Raw genomic sequence first — 7,272 nt, forward strand, 5'->3', positions numbered from 1 at the left:
AACATGTATTAAAAGGGGTCGTGTTTAGTCACTATTTAGTGTGGTATTTTGGACAATATTCACTCATCATGACAGTAAAATAGGGCATTCTAAGTCAATATACTGCAGTATTTCCTCTCTCAATCAGTAGAAAATATGTTTAACACCCGGTCATGCATGAAAAAAAAAATACCGTCATGTACTTTGAAACCAGTATAATTTTGAAAATACTGTGATATAAATTTTTGGTCATACCGCCCAGCACTACATGGAATATGTAGAAATTAATGTTTTAGAAATAAATTTTGCTATAAGTTTGATTGCATCATATAATAATTGCTGTTAATAGTGTTCATCGCCTGTTTGATTACGTCTTTAATTGATTACGTCTTTAATTGATTTTTCCGTACATTTCTGCCATATGTACATTAACTGACAGTCACCACTGATAAGCTACCCCTAAATATCGTAGAAACTTAATTTGCTGTAAAGCAAATTTGCAAAGTTGCTTTGCAATGATAAAAAGTATATATAGTAAAAAGTATTTACTATATATACAAATTTACAGTCTTTAGATTTACTTGGTCAACATTATTTACTGGAAATTTTCTTTTCACCATAACCTTCAAATTTAAGGTTTTGCTCTACACTGATGCATTATTTCATGAAAATGATATGTGTCCCGGCCTTAAGAAACAGACGGAAATATTTATTCACTGCAATTTCTCCTCTTTGTTGTAGGTCTAATTTCATTCACATTTTCATGAAATAATGCATCAGTGTAGAGCAAAACCTTAAATTTGAAGGTTATGGTGAAAAGAAAATTTCCAGTAAATAATGTTGACCAAATAAATCTAAAGACTGTAAATTTGTATATATAGTAAATATATTTATATTGCATAAACCCATATTGCATGAAATTTTGTGAACTTCAGGGATGTAATAGCATATAGACAGTTTTAAAGCTAACACAAGCCACAAAACTTCCCAAGTCACAACTTTGATTTCAATGGGTCAGTAAGTATCCAACATTTTTGCAACACAAACCCAACAAAAACAGAACGATTCTCGTACATCACAATTCCTGGAACTCTCAATAAACCAGGGAGTGAACCACATTGTAGCTTAAAGCTATTTATGCATCTAATGCTTATGCTGATATCTAGAACAGGTGTGTATTCATGTCTGAACATCACCTAAAACCACAGATTTCAGCCTGTGCAGCAAATTGGAGGAAATGCCATCCATTTTGCAATGTATTTATATTCTTTTCATCTGTTTTTCTCAAAATGAATAAGATAGTCCCATGTCTAGAGTTGCTGTGAATAGTTGAGAATGTACCAAACAATACTGTCTGCCTCAGTGTCATCAGTCCACATCACAGCAAAGAAATGAATTACATTCAACCTACATGAATGGTACTGAAGATTAGTCACAAAAGGAAGAAAAATCCTTCAAAAGAAACAAATCTGCTGTATTAATCTAAGATGTTGAAGAGAAAGCAGACAAGACTCAAAGTTTTCAATAGCGCATCTCAAACAACTGCATTTCTAAATACTACAAATACTGTTCTTCAAGGTGTGGTTCATAAATGGGCTCCTGCACTTGCAAAATACACAAAAATCCCAATAATAATGGAAAAATACCACACATAGTTCATTTAAAAAAGCATTTTCTAAGAAAGCATCTCAGGAATTTTGTTCTTGCCTACAAAGTACAAAAGTATGACATGGTGTTGTATTCTTATTTTTGAAAAACTAAGGTATGCAATTATTAAATAGGATATTTTCCTATAAAACCTACCGTTATATAAATAAGCTTGTCTGGAGGAGCCTGAAAACAAGACAAAATACATTCGTTGTGCTCCTGGAGTTTTTAAGGATTCTGGCTATCAAGTTGAAACATGCCTGACTCTGAGGAACAGAAGAGACTGCAAAATACCTGGAAATCTAGGTGTGTTTAGCAGGAAACAGAGCCCATCTGTACACATTACCTCCCCCTAATGCGGTGAAGGTCTTATGCTCATTGCTATGGTCATTGCTCATTGCTAGTTTTACTTGATCTTAGTGCTGCGTTCGACACTATAGATCATGACATACTCATAGATCGATTACAAAACTATAAAGGTATTCAAGGGCAGGCTTTAAGATGGTTTAGATCCTACCTGTCCGATCGTTACCATTTTGTTCATTTAAATGGGGAGTCATCTCAATTATCACCAGTAAAATATAGAACGATTTTATTGCGCGATTATGAAATCGAAGAAATCGTTTGCGCATAATGACAGCTGTTTGCATAGCTTCTCAGTGAACTACTGCTCTGTAAAGTAAATGCTGCTCCATCTGAAAGCATGTGAAAATACCACATTTAATAACATATTTTTACTCCAAACTCACTTAAATAGTCTTCAAAATGCTGCTTTTTATTTTAAATTTTATAGTTTTATAAAATGATATCTTATCATTTTATATTTAGATAAAGATGGAGTTTTGATACCAGAGTATATTATTTTTGTCTCACTCACTGTTGCACATTATTATTATTCTTTAGTTTGGGTTAAACAAATCAATTTTGCTTGGTTGGAACAGCAGCTACGCTAATTATGTCTCTATTTGTTTCTCTGTTTTTGCCACGGGATTGACATCCCCACAAGCTTCAGTCTGGATCCAGAACACCTGAGAAGAGATGATGCCAACCCCTCAGAGGACCTTGGATGATGCCAACCCTGAAACAACATATTGAACTACCACATTTTGCTATAAGTTTGATTGCATGATATAATAATTGCTGTTAATAGTGTTCATCGTCTGTTTGATTACGTCTTTAATTTATTTTTCTGTACATTTCTGCCATATGTACATTAACTGACAGTCACCACTGATAAGCTACCACTAAATATTGTAGAAACTTAATTTGCTGTAAAGTTGCTTTGCAACGATTTGTATCGTGAAAAGCGCTATCGAATAAACTTGAATTTAATTGAATTATACATGTCTGATAATATATGGCTATATCTATCTAAAATTCAGGTCAACATAATTTGGTTGTTGGTTGCCATGGTTAAACTATACAAAAATCCAATGCATCTAGCGAAAAAATTGCCAAAGAAATGATACATTCTTATCAGCCTATTTATAGGACACACACATCCATGTCTTTACTTAAGTAGTGAAGGCAAGACAAGAACCTCAAGGGAAATGACTGGCTTTATTTGGGATTTGAAAATAGATGATATAAATGACATCTCACACCAGTAATCTAGATTTCTCAGAACGAGACATGAATAAAGTGGATTATATGACATAATGTTTCAAAACTGGGTGTATCTCTCGGTTTTTGCTCCCATGAGCATTGTGTTACTGTCGTCACAGACAAATAACAACTAAAACCCACAAACTGCGGATGTGACTCGGACCATGACATTGCACCTTAACTAAGGACAAGGAAGAGGTCATAAAAAGCCAAGCCCAAAGCCGCTATGTCTGCATTTACAACTTTATGACAAGAATTTACACTTTACCACAACCACACAGAGAGACATCATTACAATAACACTGTGCTACTAAATGGATCTCAAATACTTAATTTCCCTTCTGGGCATGTACAGTATCTGTTAGGATAGTCTTACCTTACTATTAATCAACTAGTAGAGCATAATGCTAGCAACACCAAAGTCAAGGGATTGAGTTCTAGGGAACACAAAAACTTTTACCCTGAATGCTAAATGCTAATGTCAGGGATTTACCCAATGAAGCCTACAATATCATATTTAGTATCATATTTGATACGGTCTTCAAAATGATCAATGTGATCAAAACTTTGCTGAAAAACCTGTTGCACCCGTCTACTACAGCTTTCTGTCATCTGATTGATAGTTTATACTTTTTTTATTAAGTAAAAGGCCTTTTAGTATAATTCTAAAAATGCCTGGACACCGTCAGGTCATATTTCAGCGAAATATTTAATGATTTTTAGAAAGTAATTATAGGAATAACTTTTAGATTGTTAGTAATATTTCAAGTTGAACATTTACTAGACCGAAGCAACTTTTTACTTCATTATCCATACATCACTTTTTGGAAAAAATCTTGTTCAAATCTATTTATAGTATACATCAGTCTTTTGAGAAACGTTTATTTGTTCATCTCTCAATCAAAATGTATTGCATTGCATTACATGTTTGCCCCCACAGTAGAAACTACAGAGCATTGATAATAAAACCAAGCATTTAAATATAATTTTACTAAGACATTACTGAGAAATACAGAGTGACAACTGATATTTATATGCATTCATGCAAGTAGTTTGATTCTTATAAAGATCTCAGTGATTTACATCACAAGCTATCAAAATTTCATCTTACTTGTTTGCCATTTAAATGACAGCTGCACTAAATTTCATATTTTGCCCTTTTGGGCCTCTGTTAAAATTTGTCATCGTCCATATTCACAATTTAATGTACTACATGAACCATAAAAGACTGATGCATCAAATATGACACAAACATAACACACACATGCAAACCTGTGTGAAAGTTTCATAAACTGTTCCGTCTGAAAAAAATTTTTATTTCATATGTCAGGGTTTACAGGGTTAGTACAGTACCTGACAAACTATGTATACCTGGTTTAGGCTACCCAAAAAGCACTTGTTTGAAGGTTAATCCGGTCTTTCATTAAAACTGACACAGACAAACACTAAAATTAGTTTCTTCGCATCATATAAAACTAACATTTCACTCTATTCAATGGTAGCGTTTCTGGACACTAACCTTTCACTGACCAGAACGTCGTAGTTAGGAAATCTTCTTACGTGAATGTTTTCAATTAACAAATCTTTCTCGTTCACCTCTTGAACTGAACTAGTTTCATGATTCAAGTTTCTGTACTTTTGAGGCGTAACGATGGCCTAGCTATAACCCGAGGAGAGGATCAGCTGACTATTCTCTTTTGTGAGTGTATTCACACCAGTCACTGAGATGAATCAAAAGCCCCACCACTATAAGAACAGAGGAATAGAGCGAGACTCGAACAGGTGTCAACGTGAAAAAATAAAAGAAATACTGAAGAAAAAAAGAAAATAACTGAAAGATAGTTTGCGGTTTAATATTCAGATTTCTTTTGGCTATAAATACGCAGTGCGCTGTCATAGACATTAAATAATACCGAATATCATTCTCCATGATTTGTGAATTCAGGTGACGCTGTCCTTCAGGCCAAAATCACGTTTTTTTTTTTTCGTAGCGACTCTTAATTTTATAATGCCTATAGCTCCAACAGTTGGACACTTAGAGGAATGAAACCGGTGTCATCTTCACCAGCTTGATCTGTGAATTTTTTCACAGCAAAGCTCTTGTCCGTAAACCCCTTGGTAAGTCCGCTAGTAAGGAATGTGAAAGAAAGGCGTTCTTCATGTTTAACGTCTATTACCAATAAACACGCAGACTGCTGGAATACAAAAACATTGTTTTAGGTCGAACTCAATTTGTGAAAACTTTCACAATCACATTTTATCACGTGGCAGTGTTTCTCTTTGCTCTGCCCCCCATTTTTTGTATAATAATGTCATATGGCGCTGTTCCAGTGAATAACGGTTTCCAATTCATTAGGTAAATGAGCATGTACACTTGTACACTTTGTTTGACAATAAAGTTTTGGTTGTTGTACCTTTCCTTGAGTACTTGGCTTCAATATTCAGATTTACGAAAGTTTCACATAGCTTTTGTCAGTTAACCCTTTCTTGATCCCTTAACTTAATTCTGATCTGAAAAATTTGACAGTGCAGTGTTGGTCAGTTAACCCTTCCCTGATTCATTTACATCACTAATTTGATTTGTCTCAGTTACTCAGGGAAGGATCAGCTGACCCATACTGAACTGTGAAATTTTTCACAGATCAGAATAGTGATGTACATGACTCAGGGACTGGTCAGCTGACCCGTAGTGAACTGTGACAGTTTCCACAGATCAGAATAGTGATGTTAGTGACAAGTTTCGCAGTATAGCTTTTGTCAGTTAACCCTTTCTTGATCCCTTAACTTAATTCTGATCTGAAAAATTTGACAGTGCAGTGTTGGTCAGTTAACCCTTCCCTGATTCATTTACATCACTATTTTGATTTGTGAAAACGTTCACAGTGCAGTTACGGTCAGATAACGGTTCCCTGAGTCAGTAACAACACTATTCTGATTTGTAAAAACGTTCACAGTTCACTACAGGTCAGCTGACCCTTCCCTGAGTCATGTACATCACTATTTTGACCTGTGAAAACTTTAGCAGTTCAGTACGGGTCAGCTGACCCTTCCCTGAGTCACTAACATCACTATTCTGATCTGTGAAAACTTTAGCAGTTCAGTACGGGTCAGCTGACCCTTCCTTTGGTTACTAACATCACTAATCTGATCTGTGAAAACCTTCACAGTTCAGTACGGGTCAGCTGACCCTTCCCTTGAACTGTGAAATTTTTCACAGATCAGAATGGTGATGTTACTGACTGAACCGTTATCTGACCATAACTGCACTGTGAACGTTTTCACAAATCAAAATAGTGATGTAAATGAATCAGGGAAGGGTTAACTGACAAAACACTGCACTGTCAAATTTTTCAGATCAGAATAGTTAAGTTAAGGGATCAAGAAAGGGTTAACTGACAAAAGCTATACTGCGAAACTTTCGCAAATCAGAATATTGAAGTCAAGCACTCAAGGAAAAGTACAACAACCAAAACTTTATTGTCAAACAACGTGTACAAGTGTATATGCTCATTTACCTAATGAATTGGAAACGCCCTTCTTTCACATTCCTTACTAGCGGACTTACCAAGGGGTTTACGGACAAGAGTTTTGCTGTGAAAAAAATTCACAGATCAAGCTGGTGAAGATGACACCGGTTTCATTCCTCTAAGTGTCCAACTTTTGGAGCTATAGGCATTATAAAATTAAGAGTCGCTACGAAAAAATGTGTATCGGCCCGAAGGACAGCGTCACCTGAATTCACAAATCATGGAGAATGATATTCGGTATTATTTGCATGTCTATGACAGCGCACTGCGTATTTATAGCCAAAAGAAATCTCAATATCAAACCGCAAACTATCTTGGGTCAGCTGACCCTTCCCTTGGTTACTAACATCACTAATCTGATATGTGAAAACTAGCAGTTCAGTACGGGTCAGCTGACCCTTCCCTGAGTCACTAACATCACTATTCTGATCTGTGAAAACTTTAGCAGTTCAGTACGGGTCAGCTGACCCTTCCCTGAGTCACTAACATCACTATTCTGATCTGTGAAAACTTT

The 7,272-nt window shown here is 35.5% G+C and overlaps 1 protein-coding gene across 1 annotated transcript in view; it reads right to left on the reverse strand.

The window, feature by feature from the left end:
• st14 (ST14 transmembrane serine protease matriptase) overlaps positions 1 to 7,272 on the reverse strand; it is a 44,298-nt gene that overhangs the window by 36,110 nt on the left and 916 nt on the right. The gene's annotated exons all lie outside the window — the stretch shown is intronic.

This window comes from Sinocyclocheilus rhinocerous, unplaced genomic scaffold, assembly GCF_001515625.1.
Source record: "Sinocyclocheilus rhinocerous isolate Xijiao unplaced genomic scaffold, SAMN03320098_v1.1 scaffold2120, whole genome shotgun sequence".
Taxonomy (NCBI): Eukaryota; Metazoa; Chordata; class Actinopteri; order Cypriniformes; family Cyprinidae; genus Sinocyclocheilus; species Sinocyclocheilus rhinocerous.